This window comes from Adiantum capillus-veneris, chromosome 11 (assembly GCF_014529385.1).
Source record: "Adiantum capillus-veneris isolate H3 chromosome 11, ASM1452938v2, whole genome shotgun sequence".
Taxonomy (NCBI): Eukaryota; Viridiplantae; Streptophyta; class Polypodiopsida; order Polypodiales; family Pteridaceae; genus Adiantum; species Adiantum capillus-veneris.
This window is the reverse complement of record NC_140941.1, coordinates 46791942-46812669: the sequence shown is the minus strand read 5'-3', so window position 1 is coordinate 46812669 and position 20728 is coordinate 46791942. Positions and strand designations below refer to the sequence as shown.

At 41.8% G+C, this 20728-nt stretch overlaps 1 pseudogene; it reads left to right on the top strand.

The window, feature by feature from the left end:
• Positions 1-6197: 6197 nt before the first annotated feature.
• LOC147447193 (uncharacterized) lies at positions 6198-14310 on the top strand (annotated as a pseudogene).
• The last annotated feature ends 6418 nt before the right edge of the window (positions 14311-20728 follow it).

The window sequence follows — 20728 nt, the reverse complement described above, 5'->3', positions numbered from 1 at the left end:
AAGAGGGTGATGTGTGTGTGTGTGTGTGTGTGTGTGTGTGTGTGTGTGTGTGTGTGTGTGTGAGAGAGAGAGAGAGAGAGAGAGAGAGAGGAGGTGCCATGGCGTGCAAGATCAAAGAGAGATCAGAGAGATGTGAGAGAGAGAGAGAGAGAGAGAGAGGGAGGGAGTCTTGTCGTGACTTGCACGAGAGAGAGGGGAAATGGTGATACATTTGAACAAGGAAGTAGATGAGGAGAAGTGGAAGTTGCGAGGGAAGAGAGAAGAGTGCAGAGACTGGGATGGCAAGGGTGGTTTTGTTGGTGGCTCTGATTACCAAGCAGATGATTAGAAAACGCAGGTTGTTTTATCTGAGTGAAACATTCAGCAAATGGAAGGCGGAAAGACAGCAGGAAATGTCGAGTAATAAGTTGGACCTACCCATCGTTTTCTAAGCTAACAGGGGGTACAAGGAGGTATTTTGCCTTCAAATTCTCAAATTCTAAGAGAATCTGAGAGTCAACTTAATTGAGTTTACATAAACTTGCCTCGGAGAGAATGTTTCCTTGGGGAAAGGAAACAAGGATAGGGTAAAGGGTAGGCTAGGTAATAAGCAATTTCTTGGCAACCTCCTTGATGTGAATCATCTTGTGATCAATGCAAGGAGGCAAAGCAGCTGCTTTTCTTAGGGTTGCTAAGGGATCTATCTGTGATAGTGATGCCATCATCCTGTGGTAGCGTTGGCGGCACTAATCGGGTGTCGGCATAGATAGAGATCTACACACTGAGTTTGCGCCCCCCCCCCCCCAATTGCAGCTTCAGTTCACTGTGTTTTCATACGCGGGCATCCCGCTTCGCTCGCAACTGCCATGTTGTCCTTTTGTGGGAGCCATACCGGCTCTTGGCTGCGCTCCCTCCCCCCGTCACCTTGTCGACATCGCCCAACTCCCCCACCAACCTTTAGCTCGTTGCGTGCGATAGTAATCGTGATTATCTTGCAGCCTTAGTTAAAACCATGATTAACATTTACTTCGCAGCATGCGATAATAATCGCACTTACCTTGTATAGAGAGAGAGAGAGAGAGAGAGAGAGAGAAGTTCCCCAATCTAAGGGTAGTGTTCCTACGCATAGCTTGCTATGGAGTTAGTCAACCTACCCATGGCCGTCGACATTAAAAAAAATTCGCAACTGCTCACGGCAACAAAGATGACGATGGAAGGGGAAGGCATACAGATGGACGAAAGGGATGGTTCGACCTCAAAAAGGTTGGGAGTAAAACCACGAGCAACGCTTACTACTGTAATGACGGAGGAAGCAATGATAGGAGATTTGTCCCAAGTAGGTAATAAGACCTCGTTGACTAAGCAAAGCTTCTCTAATAAAGGCATAGGAAAAGTGGTAGGCCAAGAGTCCCCTACCCAAAGGCTTAAGTTTGAAGTGAAGACTCTAAAAGTAGGTATACCTAAAGGGTGCTTGTTCTGTGGATTCGGCCAAGGGTACAGCTGCTTGGACTTCTAGTGGTGGGAGCCATGAAAAGCTTAAGAATGAAAAAGGCATGGCTCGAACAAGAGTTGAAAGAGGTTAATAGTCAGATGGTGATAGGCCCAAACAGTAACAAAAGGACTAGCTCTCAGGGCTAAAACCAATGGGCTATCTGAAGAAGGGCTTGCAAATCGAGCCTTTAGTGCACTTAAGAAATCTCTTCCGTATAGCAGGTGGAGATTGCAGAGGCTATCACTGTAGCGATTCCTTCGGCATTTATTAAGAAGCAACTTGCCATGCAAGCTAAGCTCACGCTTGTTTTTGGCTTCACTGGGAGATTTCCAAATAGATACAAAACGATTCAATGGATTTAGAGTCCACAACTTCATGAGCATGGCGGTGCAATAGAAAGTATCACTTACCTCCCCAAGGGTTTCTGCTCAGTTAGATTCAAGAAAGACTCTAATGTCTCAATGGTTCTTGATAAAGGTCCCCTCATTTTCAACAGGACAACAGTCGGTGTGGTACCATGGGAGCCAATATTTGACTCATTAGAGTCTCTCTACGGGACTCATCTTGTCTGGGTCGAATTTTTTGGCTTTCCTGGTTGGCTTTGGTACAACATCAGGATGCTTTCTAGTTAGTTGCGAACCCCGCTCTTTGTGCCTAACAGGAGGGTTCTAGGCAGGACCTCCAAAACGAGTTTGTATAGGTTGGAATGTGTCTAGATCTCCACCAAAGAGCATGGTGATCAATGTGGGAGCAGGACTTATAACAATCCCTCTCAACTTCGGGACTTACTTTGGGGCTTGCTTCAAATGTAACAAATTTGGGCACTTTGCCAAGGACTATCCCATGAAGGCTAAAGTAAGTACCAATCCTAAAGTGCAAGAGTCCAACCTAGGGAACATCAATCAAGTTCTTGTTAGGGAAGCAGTTGTGGAAGAGAGTAAGAAATAGACGGAAAAAAATGAAGAGACAAAAGCGGGGGAGGAAAAAGAGGCCATGATTTGCAATAAAAATGATACGAAAATGAAGGAGAAGTCAATGGAGAAACAGAGTATCACACCGCAAATCCCTGAGTGTCCAAGCAAAGAAAATATTTTTTTCTTTCCATCTACTGCACATACACTTCTAGTAGTTACAACTACGTTGGCCGTGCAAGTTGTAGGGCTGAAGAGGATCAAGAGGCTGAAGGTAGTGGCAAGAGAATCCATGACACTGGAAGTTATTGGTGCATTGAAAGGGAAAGGCACCCCCCCCGCCCCACCGAAAGAAGAAACGTCTCCCATCCCTCTCTACAGCCCCTTTGGAGTGCTACTGGGAAAAAAACCCCTAGACTCTAAAGAGCCACCGGATCCTCCTGGGTCCAGGACTATGGTGAATGGCGGATGTTGAGGAATGTGGGACGGGTGTTTAACTTCATTCCTATCTTATTGGAGACATGGGGAGAACCACGAAGATAATTGTCAATCCATGGGACGAAGCTGACTCGACTAGTGCATAGAGGCTACAAGAGGTTGTCAATCTCTTGGAAAACAATAAACAACTGACATCTAACTCAAGCTACACTCAAATGACAGAAATCACCAAAAGCTAATCACTCATCGGCAAACAAATCACAACCGTTACAACATCAAACCACATCCAAACGTTACGAAACTTCTAGGACATGTTTATAAGACCTAAGCACACATGCTTATGGTCTCAAATTTCACTTTAGGCAGGTGCAAAAATCATGAGTATTAACAGCAGTGAGTTTTTGACCTAGTCGTTTTTTACCCAGAATGCATATAAATGCTTAGTAATGATGCCCCAATACCCCGCCTATACTTAGTTTATGATTTTGAAGCTTAAATTCCTACTTATGATGAAATTAGGCTGAAAGTCGACGATGCCAAAAGCTACGGATTACCATGAAATGCTTACGTCAATGCGTAGAGCTCTTACCTGCGGTTGCAACGCAACAGACGACACTGCAATGTGACAACTGGGAAGGGAGTAGGAAGGGCGAGAAGGCGAGAAGTGAGCGCCGTTAGCTCACGTTGTGTTTCTATTATCCAAAACTTATCAAAAACTTACAAAAATTGGCTTTTATACCTTAGCCAAGGTTTTTGTGGTCAAAACTATTAATATGGGAGCTCTAACTAAAGACAGGTTAATACAATCTGGAAGCTTGTAGCCCCGGCTCATCAATTACACTGTTTATCTGGAAAGTAGGAGTTACATATTCTCGATTCATCAAAATAATAAGTGTTTTTACAATAAAAGCATCAAAAAATATTATCCAAGTTAGCTTGCTGCTAACATTCCCCCCCTCCTCAATTGTGTCATCCCTTGATATAGCTTCATGGACTGAAGTAGTCTCTGTGTAGACGGCTAGCGAGACGGTCTTTAAGCGCATGGAGTGCTTTCTCATATCTGATTCTTCTCTCTTTATCCGGAACCTGCAAGAATTGCATGGTGACTCTGTTTTTAAGCTCAATGGCTGAATAGCCAACAAATCTGGATGTAAGGTTACTAATCAATGGCCCTAATATCTTCGTTTGCCAAGTGAAGAAACCTATATAGAATGCTTCCTCAAACACCAATATATTGCTAGAGGGAAAAAACATGCATCGGGCGTAGAAGCCGTAAAGGACTTCTTCGGAAGGCTATCCACTTAGGTCATAACAAAGACCCTTATTGCCTTCAAGGAAAGATATCCATGGCACTCTTGCTTGCTTTGTCTTGTGAAAAGCTTGAATATATGTGAACAGCATTGTGCAAATCTTATATAACATGGCACATAAGAGATCAAGAAGGCTCTTGAAGAAATTCATGGCGCGTGTTAGGGTTTTCACCATGTATTCCTCTGTTACCGGTCCCTGCTCTAGAGCTGGTAGATGTGGATAGTTCATCCATGTCAGCCTCTTCTTTTTCAGTGCTTCATATGCTTGCCAGGTCCTTACCCTTGGTACATGACAGAATGTTGGGTCTTTGTGAAGGGCTGCAGGTACTCTTGTCAAGAGAATCAGATATCTCAGATTCTTGTTCAACCAGCTCTTTCTCCAATTGGGGTGGATATCCTCTGAGCCTTCTTCCTGCATATCTTTGTATAATCTTTCATTTACCTATAATAGCTCCACTTTGATCAAGGGATATGGCAGTGATTGTTGATGCCATTGTGCATTGATTTGGTTGAGAGTGAGTTGAGTTACATTGACTGAGTGGAGAACTCTCAACTCCCAATCCATCGTTGCTTTTCATTCGGCATTTGTTTCCTGGGCAATCTGCTCTTTGCATCTTCCTCGGCTTTAGAAAGTTGGACCATGGGCACTTGCTCAGCTTCAGTAAGTGGTACCTGAAAATCCGCTTCTCCTTCTAGCCCTTCTGTCGGCTGTGTTTCCATCTCTGTAAATGAGACTGAGGGTATGTCAATAGTTGGTTGCTCAGAGGTACCTGCCTCTTCCTATGTCTCTAGTTGTCCCTCTCTCAGCAGCAGCTGATTAACTCTCTTTAATTCATCTATCTCTTTGAGCAGTTGCTCTTCTCGTTGTATCCGCATCAGTGCAAGGTCTCTTCTTTGTGATTGCTCTAGCTTCAGCTCTAGCTCGAGATCCTTGTTTCTCTTTTCCAAAGTCTTATAGACTTCATATGTACCTTTGATCGAGGAGACAGCAGGATTTTCCCTTATCTATCTCAAAAAGGCTACCTAATCATTGATCCTTTGCTCAAAGTACTGTATAGAAGCATTTACTACATCGAGCTGCACTTGGATCTTTTCTATTGACAGAGTAGTGGTTAGGAGTTCATTTGTTACCTCTGTCAGCTATTGATCTTTGGTCTTGCAGGCATCGGATAACTTGGTTAGAAGCTCTCCCAACTCCTCCATTTCTTTCTGCTGCTTCTCTTTAGCAAGCTGTTGCTGTTCTGCTTCATCTTTTAGCTCTTTCATCTGTCTAAATTATGTTCATTCGGTCATCTAACTCTCCTTGTAGAGCATCAATAACTAATTCTAGCTCCCTAGACTTAGCACTGCAGATAAGTAATGATGTTCGCTTTTTTTTTTGTCATCATCTATGTCTGCTTGGCATATTCATTAATCTGTATGATGACTTTGTCATTCGCTTCCCAATCTTCAGGCTCTGTAGGTTGTCTAGAAGTTTCAGCCGTTTCAGTGTGTGGCTCTTTGGGCGTTGTTGTGGTGGCTGCTTGTGGTTGCGGCGGGGGTTTTACTTGTCCTTGAGGCGTTGCGGCTGCCTCAGCTGATTCTACTGCTTGAGGCTTCGTGGATGCTTCGGCTGTTTCTTGTTTGGGTGGTCGTAGAAGGGTCTACCTCAGTTTGTTCTGTTGGTTTTGGTTGTTCAAAACTTGCTACTGCATGTTCCTGGTGTTCAGTCTCTTTTTCCTTGGCTTCCTTGCCCTCATTGGTTTTAGCTGTTGGTGAAGGGTTTGGGCTTGGCATGGGATGGTCTGCCTGCTCCGTAGTGGGTGAAGTGGGCTTTGGAGACATCTCCCCTTGGTCTTCATGTGTCTCACTTTGTTCCGTAGCCTCCGCTTGTCTTTGTTATTCAGCTGCATCCTCCTTTGCTTTCCTTTTAGCTTCTTGAGCTTCTTTCAACTTTAGGGCTTCTGCTTCTGCATACAAGCATTCAAGAAAATCTGTGGGATCCTCTGCTTTTTTCCTTGTAGGGTTCTTGGTTTTGGATCCCCTTATCTCTCTTGGAACCCATCTTTTAGGGTCCTCACCTGCAACATGGCGGCTTCTTTCATAAGTTTTTTTTTCTCGGCAACCAACTTCACTCCATACGAGTTGGTATATGGCAAGGAAGCGATCCTGCCTGTGCATGTGCAGCTAGAGGTTCTCAAAGGTTTATGGAAAATTGATAAAACTCATCAAGATATTTTGCAGGATAGGATTACAAGTCTCGAAACCTTGAAGATGGATAATGAGGCAGCGACAGATTTTTATGTGAAGCAACGAGAAAGGAGGGTAGCAAAGTTCAACCAACATTTGCCAGCTAAGCAGGTTGAGAAGGTTGATCTAGTGATGAAGTACGAGAGTTATCTTGACTTCACCTTTCAGAAGAAGTTCAAGAAAAAGTGGACAGGGCCTTACAAGGTTCATGAGGTTTTTCCCAATGGTACATATGCACTAGTCAGGTTGGATGGTCGGTTTCTTAAACACAGGATAAATGGTCTTCGTCTCAAGCTCTACTTTGAAAGGGAGTTAGTGCCAGCGGTGCATGAGATTCTTATGCAGGGGGTGGGGAAACCCACTTGAAGGTTTGGCAATAGGGTGCAATAAAATTGTGTACATATGGTTTTTTAGTTTTCTCATAGTGTGTGCCAGGTTTTGCAGTTTATAGTGGAATAAAGCTTTTATGTGGTTGAGCATAAATGCTCAACAGGAGGGTGGGCAATGATAGTGCAACCAAAGTGTGTCGACGCTAGAAGGTGGCATGGACAGGTGTGTACAGGAAAGCAAAAGCATGGCAAAGGACTGAAGCAGCTAGGAAGATCTGGGGATGGTAGGTGGCAGCGGAAGTGTATGCATGATGCGGCTTATAGGCCAGGGAATGCTCCATAATGGGCTAATTGGGGTAGCAGGTGAAGGAGATGCAAAGTGCAGTCTGTGGGTCTAGAAATGAAGAGCTTGAAGTGTTGAAGGAACAGGTCCAGACGGCTCATCAAACCGAGCTACGGAGCCCAAGTTATTGAAGGTTGAAGTTTCAGTGGTTTGCAGATTCTTGCCGGATAGGGCAGTGGGAGACAGGTGGTCCAAGTGGAGCTTAAGGTATAGGTGTGTAGAGCTCAATTCATGGAGCCTACCCAGATTTTCGGATTGCGGATCGGAGCCCTGGTTTGCAAGATATGGTCAGTTGAAGTTTTTCTAGGGGTCCGGTCTTAGCCCACTTGGCCGCATTGGAGAATGTGCCATCTGGCATCTTCTGAGCCTCAACGAAGTTCTAAAGCAGGGTGTGCGCTGTACGGAGCTAGCAGGAAGTGACTGCATGTCAAACGAAGTCCGGATCAAGGAGTGATGGCAGTCTGAAGCTGGGGTGCCTTTGCCCAAAGTTGATGGCAAATGATTTGGGCGTGTTTTGGCGGCCTCGGATCTTGGGCCTGGAAAAGTCGAGTAGCGGTGCGGATTATGGAGAAGCAAGGAGGCAATGCAAGTTTTCACCCGGGCTTTGCGGCTCAGCAACCTGACATTGGAGCAGAGGAAGAGAGCTAGGCAAAATCAGGCTAAAAGTTTTTTTTGGTTAAAAAAATAATAGGGGTTTTTTGAAGTTCAAAAGGTTGGGCCTCTCGGGCCGCCACGTGGCAACCTGTAAATCCCACATGCGCAGTGAGCATGGCCATTGTCACGGTATATAGGATGAGGCATGGCCCTCCCATAGGCATCCAAGAGGTGTGAGGGGAGCTCCCCTCCCCCCTAGCCATGGCGTCCGTGGGTCGGCGCTGCTGTGGCGCTGCGTGGTCAGTCCGGCGGCGATTTTGGGCGGAGCAGGCGTGGTGGCGCGCCCATGGGCGGCCGCACGACGGTGGAATTCTATGATGACGTGGCAGTGGATAGGGGACAGTGCCCACGTCGTAAGCGGAAAAGTTTTTTGAGGGGAAGGGCCCCCCCCAATAGCGACAACGCTATTGCCTCGACGAGGGGGAGGGGTCCCGCTGCAAAGCCAGTAAGGGCAGTTGGAGTGCAAGGATAATGGAATTCAAGGGCCAAAAAAGGAGAAGTCCGGCTGGCCAAAAAGGGAGAGGACCAAAGCCCAATGTGCACACCAAGCAAATATTTCCAAAATGAACTATGCCATGTGTTGGCAATGCAATCCAATTCTAAAAGAAGCTCTAAGTGAAGGCCACGGGAGGTGAAACTCACCCTTTTTCTTTTTTTGGACCTCCTAGAGGTACCCCTATAAAAGGTTGTAAATGCGAAAATTTAAGGGCTTTTTTGCCTGTGTGAGTAAGTGAGCGTTGGAAGCTTGTGTGCTGCTAAGCTTGCCATTGAAGCTGCATACATCGGTTGTACTACTCTCTATGCAATAATACCACTCACTTGCCCCAATCTCGTGTGTTGCTTCTCCCCATCCCCCTCCTCTTCTCTCACTCTTCCTGTATTGGCCATTGCTTACAGAGGGTTTGCCTGCAGCTTGAAGGGTGCTACCAAGAGGGCAGATTAGGAGTGTTTTGTGATTCGGAAAGGGTGAGTTGAGCAGTGTGGGTGCATTTGTGTTGTGGGTGTTTTTTGCAAGGTGTGAGGTAGTTGTTTTGTATGTTAAAGCGGAGTTGTTAGTGCAAATAAGCCAATTTGATGGTGTTTTTTGAGACGTTAGGGGTGCTGTGGAATCCCTGGGCTATAGAAAGGCAAGTATTTTATGTGATGGGTGTGTTCCCTATTCCCCCTCACCAACGTTTAAGAGGCACGGCCGCCATCCATAAACCATAAATATGATATGAGACTTAGTCTAAACTAACTAGTAATCTTGTGAAAAGTACCCAATTAATCGATTCCATAGCTTTCAGGGGTACGTATATTTGGCCATCTCGACTCTTGGCACCATCAATCTCTAATTTCGCTTCTCTTAATGCGAGAGAGTGGAGAGTTTCTCGACTAATCAAGACCACCCATCTTTGATTGGCAACCTGAGCTAGCCCCCACTTTCCACCTCACAGTCACACTTTTTAGCTTGTTTTGTAATTACTACCACAGTGTTTTACATATATAAACAATGTTCTTTTCTTAATTCCAAGCATAGGTTCTTTCATCCAGCCCTTTGATTTAGGTGTTGGAGAGGACACTACCAACGTTATCTACATTGATAGTCAGAGTGCATTGGCAGTTGCAAGGAACCCAATTTTTCATGCTCGCACAAAGCACATTGAGGTGCATTATCACTATGTCAGAGAGAGACTCTCAACAAGAGAGATCAGCTTGGCTTCTGTGCCGACACAAGATAACCTTGCAAATCTCTTCACAAAGGCATTGCCTCATGAGAAGTTTGAAGCTTTCTACAAAGCTCTGGGATTGCTTCTCTTTGTGGATTGATCATGTCCTTAGGGCATGGTACTTCCCTATACACTATGTGCTATCTCTCATTCACCGCATCACTCCCCTGGGGTGATTTGTTACCATATATGTGGTAGTGATGTGTGTGAACACACTTAGGACCGTCAGGGCACTTTTTTCCTCACTAGGAGGTTTTTACTCCCGTTCATTGTATATACACCCATCATTCTAGGGCTAACTTATCTTTCTATTTGCGCACTAAGCAATACACTCTCTGATGTGTGCCTTGAGGATCCCCATCTTCTCCAAGTTGTGTGTGCATCCATGCAACCCTGGTTCCAACAATTTTTTGGTTCTCTACATGCATGACAAAAAATCACTTTGTGTCTAAAAGACTTCTCAACTATATCTAATGCACCTTGGAGGGTTTTCCTTGTGGCATAAGGAGAGGGAGTGGAGGGGAAAGTGGAGGCCAAGGCAAAGAAAGAAAGAGCGGGAGGCCCTAGCATGGGGGGATTGGGTGCCAAGAAAAGGGACTCTCTCTTTCTCTCTCTCTCTCTCTCTCTCTCTCTCTCTCTCCAAGGGAGCTCTATCCCTCCCGCGTTCCAATCCCTTGAAAGCATGCTATTTTTGGCTTTCTAAAAGAAACCCTTAGGGTTGTGTTGGGTTAGGGAGATTTTCATTGTTTTCAGTGCATGATGGAGACTTACCTTTCATTTCACATCTTGACATGTCTTTACTTTTCTTACATTCTATTCTTTTAGAGTGCTGAAGTGAAGCTTCTTGCATAATTTTAGTAAATTTTACACACACACGTATATGTTTTTTTTTGCATTCTATTGTTTTGGAATGCTAAAGTGAAGCTTCACCTTGCATAATTCTAATAAATTCTATACACACACATATATTAATTAGTTCTTTTTATTTCACCTTTCATTTCATAACTTAACATGGCTTTACATTTTTTTTTATTTTATAGCTTGATTCGAGTCAGTGTTAACATTCGAGAAAGTCTCTTTTATTAAGCGGTTGTTGATCATGTTTCCTTCTCACAAAAAAAGAAAACTGAAAATACTAGCAAATTTTTTGAGATTTGCAAAATTTTTGGACGACTCTCTCAAGAATATTTCATCGGTTTTTCTTCCGTTTACCATGGTTTGCAACTAGCTAGTCTCGATTTTCAATCGGCTCGAGACTAAGCTGAGGCAATCCTTTCTCAAACACTGATATTAGTTTAATTCAACCTAACAATTTTATCACTTTCTTATTGTTTTTGAAAACCATCGTGACCCTTTCACTTGTTTTGCAAAGTCTAGACACATCTCGAAGTTTCTTTTATAACTACTAGTAAAACGGTGCCGCCTTCGGTGGCGGCATGGCCCCTCTTACCCTCAAACCCCTTACTCTTGACAAATCTCATAAAAGCAGATCAAGAAAACTGAAGCTCTCCTCTCAAGGGCTCTCGCTCTCTCTCTCTCTCTCTCTCTCTCTCTCTCTCTCTCTCGTGCACACACACGTATGCATATTGTATTCCTCGTGTGTGTTGAGAGTTGGTGCCTGCTCATTGTCTTGTTGGCCAAGCTCTGCTCCACTAATAAGGATGACACGAAAATGTCATTTGCCATCCTAGCAATTGCTCCACTATCACCCCCGTCCCGTGATCTCCTCATCCCAAACCTAAATATCTCTCTCTCTCTCTCTCTCTCTCTCTCTCTCTCTCTCTCTCTCTCTCTCTCTCTCTCTGTGTGTGTGTCTGCTTCAGCATACACATCACAATTGAAAAAAAAATGGGATCTACTATATTTTAACCGGGAAATTTACACAACTTCAAAATACCGGCAAAAGCTTCAAAATTTGGCCTTAAAAATTTTAGTGTAAATGCCGGCAAAAGCTATTTACAAAAAAATGAAAGTTATGCAGTGAAAGGTATGCCTTTTGTCTCTCTCTCTCTCTCTCTCTCTCTCGAAGTTTCTTTTTCCTCAAAAAACTTAAACTGTTGTCAATTCACATGTGGAAACTCCAATGGCTAAGGACATAGGTGGGGTAAAGCTTGACTTTTGTTCTTAGCTTATAACTATCTATACCAAATAAAGTGGAAATGACAATTCTCTGAAGGGCGAGGTTGCACGTAAGGGTTATTATTGAGTGTGGGTAGTCTCCACAACCATGAAGTGTTAACAACTCTTTGAAAGAAATTGTCATTCCTGTCTTCTTATGCTTATCTTTTCAGGAGGTCTCTAAGGTTTTGTTGCTGTATATCCTTCAACTTTTTTGTCCCTTTTGCTTTTTTCATTTTCCATCAATTTATTGGTAGCATGTCTGACTTTGTATTAGCTCCAAAGCAGCGGGGAGAAGAGAGAGTGGGGATGGGGAGGGGGGGGGGGGGGGGGGGGGGGGGGGGTTGTTTTGAGTTATCCCCTCTCTAACTAGGGTAAAACCCCCAACTTAAGGCCACCTAAGAGGCATTGCAAATTGTTGTCAGCATATTCCACCGTTTTTAAGTTGGATGTGTGCAATTGGAAGAGCTCATCAATGTCTACCAACATTAAAAATCTCGCCCACAAACGGTGCTTCGACGACGACGCGCAATAACATCGAAGATTTTATGTGTAACAAAAATGGACGTGAGTTAAAAGCCACACCAAGGGGGTATTATGAGACATGGCAGCTAGCAAGGCTTGAACCTCGATCCAACGGCTATGATTTAAAGTTGAGCTCAGCTAACCACCTCGCCACAAGGCCACTTGTGTCCCAATATTGGACCTTTACAATTTTAAACTTGGGGGGTTCAGGGTCCCATTAGAGGGGGTCGGTTTTTTATTGGCCCCTTTACCCTAGTTGAATTTGCAAAACAAATGCATCACTCCACTCGACACCCGCATGTGCGTGAGATTGGGAAAGCCAAATCAATCAATTCAATAGCTTTTTTTTTTAATGATTATCCGCTTCCATGTGGGGGTATCTCAGACTCCAAAGGTGCCCTTGTAGATTGCATGCTATAATCGATGTCGTAAAATTCACATTGGGGTTTGTATGTGCTTGCGACACTTGTTGAACATTATAGGGTCAGATGTGATGGAAAAAGAAGTCAAAACACATCAAAAGGTGGAGGTGGATAGTTTGGAATCAACAAATCAACTAGTGGCAGAGTTAACTTTTTAATGGCATTTTACCTTGGTTGTGTTTTTACAACAGAAGATGAGTTTTCCTTCAAGCAATATACTAAATTATCCCAAAAAAATATGTAAGAATTTTCCAATTTGGTGCCCACAAAAATTAACCATGAATGTGGATAAAAAACCTTTGTTCTAATCAAGTAACTAATTCATTCTACTGGCTCTACTACTTTTGTTTTTCATTACATAGAATCTCCCCAAGATCCTTTAGCATCTCCAATTAGCATGTCCATGCACGTCACCATTTAAAACCAATGTTAATGAGTAGCATTTGAACTCATCACGTACATATTGTGAAACTCAACCTAAACCACTAGGCTATATACCTGTGCTCATCCTTGAGCTCCCTTTGAGCCATAAAAAAAAAGGATACACCCCCCCTCTAACCCTACCCTACCCCCTCTTCTCCTTTCGCTTTTTTTCCCCGCCCTTCCCTTTTCCTTTTCTTCCCTCCCCCCCAAACTAATTAATTAATGACTTCTGAAAAAGTTGTTTTGGCTCCCTACTCAAGGAAAAACGGATTCACTTCAAATTATGTCAATTCTAAGGTTTAAATTTGGAGTATTTGCCGGTATTTACACTAAATGTTGTAAAATTTTACCGATTCTCTTCAAGGCAAGGCTGGAATCTAGCTAGGATTAGTTTGCAATTTTAGTTGAAAAAATACACTTAACCCTAGTTTTGTGCACAAGAAAGCATGGATCCACATATTGCCAGGCACTCCAGCATTCAAATGGATTTAAAGAATCGGTAGACACATTTCCAAGATATCTGTGTAATCCATATTGCTGATCCAATACCCCTATATTTGATTTGTTATTTCAATAAACAAATGTTTACTCGGTGAGCCAAAGGTCCTTTTTGGACTCTTTGAGCGCACAAACGACCACGTGGCCCACATTAAAAAAGCGCTGCTTTTTTAATTATTATTATTACTTTGTGTTGCGTCGTGCACGTCGTGCAGGACTAACAATGAGGCAGTTGAGCCCACAGTTGGCCGCTTGGCCTGATCTAGGCCATTAGCTTGGACCTCAATCGACTGCCAAGAGCCTCACGTCAGGCCTTGCGCAAGAAATACAACCTACTTTTTCAAGGCTCTTGCTGCAGCGGTGAAAAGTTGCCTGAGGACTTCATCCCCCGAGGAGACAACTCCGCCTTCTTTGCGTGCAAGCCATGGGCCCTTCATGAGGAAGTTGGCATGTTGGCAACGGCCAACCACTGCTTCACGAGGAAACAGGTAGCCGCAGCATTTGCATCTCGATGCCGCTCAACACGGGCCTCGATGCAAGGCAGCTCTACATCCGTTGCATCAGCACCATGGCCACCTCCTTCAGAGCAAGCGTTGCAAAAAACATTGAGGCAGCTGATCCTGATCATATCACTATTATTATTCCAATATAGAAGCGCTATCATGCCTTCCTTGAAGAGCTCGAATTGCAAATCGCCCGCAAGGTTGTACTCCTGCACGCTGCTTCCAATATGCTTCACGGGCACTGCATTGCTGCCTGCCCCTTGGATGAGACTGTCTTGCAATCGATTCTAACCCTAGTGTTTCCCTCCAATATCATGCCATCCCTCGAGCTTATCTATGCCCACCTGCAACATTGAAGCTTCCAGTAGCCTATCTCTATCCGCCTGCGCTACCGCGAAGACATTGAAGCTGCCATCAACACTTATAGTGGTGTCATAAGTCCAATTGTGGATGCAAGTGAAGATGCTAGTGATCAGTTGAAACCACCTGCCACACGTAGGCCACCTGGGCGTCCTAAAAAACTTCGTATTAGAACTGAGGATCGCTTCAAGGAAAAGCGTATTTTCACATGCTCTCGTTGTGGTGGTCTTGGCCACAATGAACGTTCTTGCAAAGCTCCAATTGCAGATTGAATATGTAGCTGGGATGTGGCTTCATTTTGTACGGGAAAGTCACAATGCGTGTGAGGACCTTTCTTTCTATTTTCTCGATATGTGGCTGGGATTTGGCTTCATTTTGTGCTGGAAGATTTGACTTGCCTTCATTTTGTGTCAAAAGCTTTAATGCATTACTCTCAGCATGTAAGGGATTTTCTTTCCGATTATAGCGGGGATTTGGCTTCATTTTGTGCTGGAAGATTTGACTTGCCTTCATTTTGTGTCAAAAGCTTTAATGCATTACTCTCAGCATGTAAGGGATTTTCTTTCCGATTATAGCGGGGATTTGGCTTCATTTTGTATGAGGAAGCCATACCACATTTTCCTTGCGATTTTGCATTATATGTAGCGGAGATTTGACCTGCCTTCATTGGGTGTCGAAAGCTTGAATGCATATGAACGATTTTCTCTCCAATTTGCTTAATTTAGGACTTGGGGTATTTTGGGAATTTTCAATATTTAAGGGTATTTTGAGAAATTTTAGGTGTATTTTGTGGGCAGATTGGGAATTTTGAAAATACGAGGGGCATTTTGGGAATTTCATCAAATTAGAGGGGTATTTTGGTAATTTTCCCAAAAAAAAAGTCACCTATCGCCACTCGGAGCTTTGGTCGGACTGTTTAATATTTTCTTATCTTTATTCCTTTGTGACAATTGAGACACATTTTTGAGTGCTTAGCATGTAATTTGTCACAAATTACCTCGCAAAAAAAGTCAATTATGTCTAAAACTAATGAAGCGATTCATCCCCAAAGCCTACATAACCAACTGAAATTCTAGTTTTAACATCTTATATTGATAGACAATCTGTCTTCTTACGAAAACCTACAAAAAGAAATATATCTTTGGAGAATTTTAATCTCACGACCTGGGGTATTTTGGGAATTTTGAAAATTTTCAAGGGCAATTTATGACAAAATATTGGGGATTTGAGGGGTGTTTTGGGAATTTCCACAAATTAGAGGGGTATTTTGGTGATTTTCCCTTAAAAGAAACACCGATCTTCAAGGAAAACTTGAAATTCTCCCTGTTTTTGGGTCAAAATTTGAAGCTTTTTCCGATAATTGCACTAAAACTTGTGTAAATCTCCCAATCACTCAAAATCTAACCCAACCTCGGGCAACAGTCCACTCCTCGTCTCCAGCTGGATGCTTGTCTTGTGTGATGCAACCTGCCTTGCCTAAATTCAAGCAACCCCACTCACTGCCAATCAGAAATTGAATCCCACCTCCCCTTGGCACCGTCTCTCCCTTTGCCTGTGTTGTCCGCCTCCTCTTCTGCATTGCGCCCAAAACTTGCCATGGCGGAAAGGTATTTTGGGAATTTTAAAAATTTGAAGGATACTTTGGGATTTCCACAAATTAAAGCGAGGAGCAGTATTTTGGGAATTTTTCCTTGAAAGAACTATAACACTTTAGTAAGAGAATGACCAACCTAGAGAGTGAATGAGAAGCTTTTAACAATCTAGAGAGAGAGAGAGAGAGAGAGAAGGGGCTAGGTGGCAAATGAAAGGGTGGTGAGATTGAACTTAACGATGGCATTACTGTTGTTGGTATTGAAAGAGGTGGTAGAGATAATGGCATATACACGAGCAAACGGGAAGTGGCTAGTGCCGTCGACAATTCCAATCTCGCGCTCCCACAAGAAAATGCAGTTCAAGCTGTGGAGGCAGCAGTTCAACGGGTATTTTGGAAATTTAGTCATCTCGAAGGAAAAGTTTGGCCTTTCCTTTTTCGTTTCTCTTAAGCCCAAGGGATCTTTCAAGATTCCTATTAAAAAGACATGGGTACACACTTGTTAAACGACATAGAACTTAGCACAATGATATTCTAAGTCACGTATGTATATGGGTGTGTGTTGCTAGGGGGTTGATGTGTTTGTGGAGAAAGAAAGAGATAAGAGAGGGAAAAATGAAATGAAATGAAATTATTAATGGGTACAAAATGCCTTAAAGATTTATGTAGCCAAAAACTATATGGTTGTCATATGATTCCACATGTACGGTACAAAAAATACAAAAGACTAAGGTAAAATAAGATAAAGTGTAAACATAAAAGCGGACCAACAGAGAAACAGGTACCATGATATCACAATAAGTACCATCAAACAAACCCTCTCATTGACCACCACATCACAACATCAACCTCCTCCTCAGCAAAGAACCTCATAAGTGCCGCCCTATGCATCTCAATTATGGCCTTGATGCAATGATTGTAGATATATTAATGACATGAATTGTGAGAAAGATGAGATATGTACCAATTTTGTAGCTCTATCTAGAAGAGTGTAATGTTGTCAGTCCAAGGTTCCTTCTTTGAGTAATAGGCATGATAGCAACCTCTTCCTCAATGGCAATACATCTAAGAAGCCCCACGATAAGGGTAAGAAAAAATTGAAATTCAAACAGCATAATGTAAATCATCATCACCTTAAGCAATGTCCTGATCTAAAGCTAAAGTGGCTCAATAGAAGAGGAAAATATGGCTATTTATAGATGCTCCTTCTGATGTGTAGGATACAAAATGGGTGTTTGTATTGTAAATAGACTTCGTGTGAGGGAGATATGAACCAATACGGTAAAAGGGTAAACATAACTACTCTGTCATCTAAGTGCTCAATTCATAATTTAAAAAGCTTCCATTCGTGTTACAAAAAATGGCCTTTATACTTCAGCCAAAAGGTCAAAATGGGATTTTTTCAATTGGAATGACTCTAATTTGACAATCTAAGTGCCCACAATAAATCTGATACAAGCTAAAAACTCATGGCTAGGCTAGCATTTACATCTGTAAACTAAACGATTTACGTTCGCAAAAATAAACAATTTAAATCAATTTTCAAAACAAAGATATGGAATTCCACTTTTTGTGGCATGCGTTATCTCAAGAGCTAACATTCCCCTTTCCTAGTCCCTGTCATTTGTGGGCTTCTTATCTTTGCGTGAGCATCTTCAAAACTCTTTTCCAGTTGATATGGTTATAAGTGTGCTATGCTTTCCTTGAGTGATTTCTTCTCTCATGTGTTCCTACTGTCTCTCAAACATTGCTCCTTTAATGATCAAATAATCAAATTCCCCAATTCACATGTCAGTGCTTTTTGTTGCAGACAATCTTTTCCATGGTTGATCATTGAAATCCACTTCTAAACATAATTTCTAGCATAAACATGTCCAAGCATTTAGAGTAATGCACATAAATAGTCAAAAGAAAAATTTTCAAGAATGTTAAGAATCGATGGATGGGACTTGAGAAAGCCTTAACTTCTTACACTAGGTAGGCATCGTCATCTTATCACATTTCTTAGCCCAAAAGGACGCATCACAACATCAACCTCCTCCTCAGCAAAGAACCTCATAAGTGCCGCTCTATGCATCTCAATGATGGACTTGGTGCAATGATTGTAAATATATCAATGACGTGAATTGTGAGAAATATGAGATATGTACCAATTTTGTAGCTCTATCTAGAAGAGTCTAATGTTGTTAGTCCAAGGCTCCTTCTTTGAATAATATGCATGATAACCTCTTCCTCAAACAGAAATACATCTAAGAAGCCTCACGATAAGGGTAAGAAAAAAATGAAATTCAAACAGCATAAGATAAAGCATCATCACCTAAGGCAATGTCCTCAGCTAAAGCTAAAGAGGCTCATAAGAAGAAGAAAATATGGCTATTTATAGATGCTCCTTCTGATGTGTAGGTTACAAAATGGGTGTTTTCATTGAAAATAGACTTTGTGTGAGGGAGATACGAACAACAAGTACTTTGTCATCTATGTGCTCAATTCATTATCCAAAAAACTTCCATTCATTTTACAAAAAATGGCCTTTATACTTGAGCCAAAAGGTAAGTATGGGATTTGGTTGATATGGTTATAAGTGTGCTATGCTTTCCTTGAGTGATTTCTTCTCTCGTGTGTTCCTGATGTCCCAAACATTGCTCATGTAATGATCAGGTAATCAAATTCCCCAATTCACATGTCAATTCTTGTTTTTGCAAGCAATCTTTTCCATGGTTGATGTCCGAAATCCACTTCTAAGCATAGCTTTTAGTGTAAACATGTCCAAGCATTTAGAGTAATGCACATAAATAGTCAAAAGAAAATTTTGCAAGAATGTTAAGAACCGCAATTTTTAACAATGTGCATGACACGTTTTTGGCTGTATAAATCAAATTTCATGTGCACTTGGTGGTTTATTTGCAACTTCAAGTAATTTGGATATCTGAAGGTTGGTGACTAACCCAAAAATAGATTTGGAAAATTTGACGTTCGGAAACTTGATGATAGAAAGTAATTTTGGGTCTAGATTGCACCAAACGTGATAAGCATGAAGGAAAGTTAAGAAGCATGATTCTAAAAAATGCTTAAAATTTTACCTAGAACCATGTCCACACATTTTGTGCATGTTCTAGAGCATGCTTATGCAATAAAAAACAAGTGTGAAGTTCAAGAATTGCCCCTATATAGCTGACTTGTTCTGAAAGTCTTTGAATCTACGATTTTTGTCCCTGAGTGATGATCATATCCCCAATTTGTTCCAAATAGGTGCAAATATCCATAATCAAATCTGATAAAACATGTGGTCGTTGAGAATTCCCAATTTGCCTAAAATGTTAGAAATCGTGATTCTAAACTTTTGACAGTTTATTAGACTTTGACATTTGAACATAATCCCTATTGCTCATAAAGTCTAAGGATGTCGTCTTGGAGTGATTTGGACTTCCCCATGCCATGTTCTACTTGGAGGACTCTAAAATACACATCTTAATCTCAGTGATGGCATATTGATCCAAATTTTCCTTTGAAACTTTTCATAGCTTTCTTACACCATGGTACAACTACTCAGACAAAAAATTTCATATTTTGCACACATTATGCCACTTTATGCATTTTCTTGGCAATTTAGAGTGTTGTTTAGTCCTTATATTACTAACCCTATAATTATTCATCTTTTTTCTATTCTCTTTGATGAAGTAGTTTTGTTGCCCTTGATGCCTACATCTATTGTTGGCAAAGCATATCTAAAACCTGTATGTTCTCACTATGATTCTTTTGCCATTGAATACCTATAAAAAGCCTCCTTCTTACTAATGTACAATGTAGAAGAAATATGTACTAGAGGATAGTGGTGAGAGTTTCCATACTAAGGTCTAAAACCTGGATGACCAAACAAAAAAATCCGTTGGGAAAAAAGCGCCTTTGATATACTCTAATATTTCAATTGAACTCTTGGTATTTCAATACTTGTTCATACAATGTGAGTGCATGGGGAAACCAAAAGAAGAGTGCAAGTGCTAATTATGAGACATTCTACATGCATACAAGAGAATTTTCATGAAAAGCATACTGTGCAAAAATGGAGTTGATAGGTGCTTCAAGAACAAATGTAGCACATTTGACATACAAAGACGTTTCAATAGCTTTCACTTTTTCAAGAAGGGTTTCCGATATAGTAGCTTTTCCATTTATATCTCAAAGTTCTCAATGTGTGAGTGTCTTTTGGATTTTTCTTCTTCACTCCACCAGACTTAAGATACATAGACTTCAACTCTTATGCTTACCTATACTAGCATAAGCAGCTCACATTAAATATGCTCACCTCTGCTAGCTTGAGTAGTATTTATAGTAACTAAGATGTTTACACTATAGAGAATATTACTTGATTAATCTTTGGGACTAATGTGTTGCTCATTTATTGGCTTAGCTTCCCGACTCTAATTATGCCAAGGAGTGTTTTTTTCATCTTGGTGACTTAACTCAAGCTCTCAAGCTTACTACAAACATGTCATAAGGAACTAAATTGGCAGTATAGGTTTCTTTTTTCATTCCTATTTGATTGTTTTTGAATCTACAACTTGCATGGTGGTCTTGTCCTTCTTGAAATTTGAAAACTCCATTGTTCGCTTTACTCTCCAATAGGCTGTTGTATAGGAGCCTTTGATGATGGTGTAGACCTCTCTTCATGTCCTTTGTTTAGATCTTGAATTAGCTTATGAGAATAGTTTTGAACCCATATCCACATGTTACCTTGTTAAAACCCTTGTGCTTTAAGTATCTTCAAGTATCTATGGCTTTGGTAGAGGCTTTGGAAGGCTCCACTTCAGCTTTACCTTTCTCTTGGTATGTGGCCTTGACAACATTAGGGGTTAACATTATTAAACCTTGTAACCTTAAAGTTTCTACATTTGAC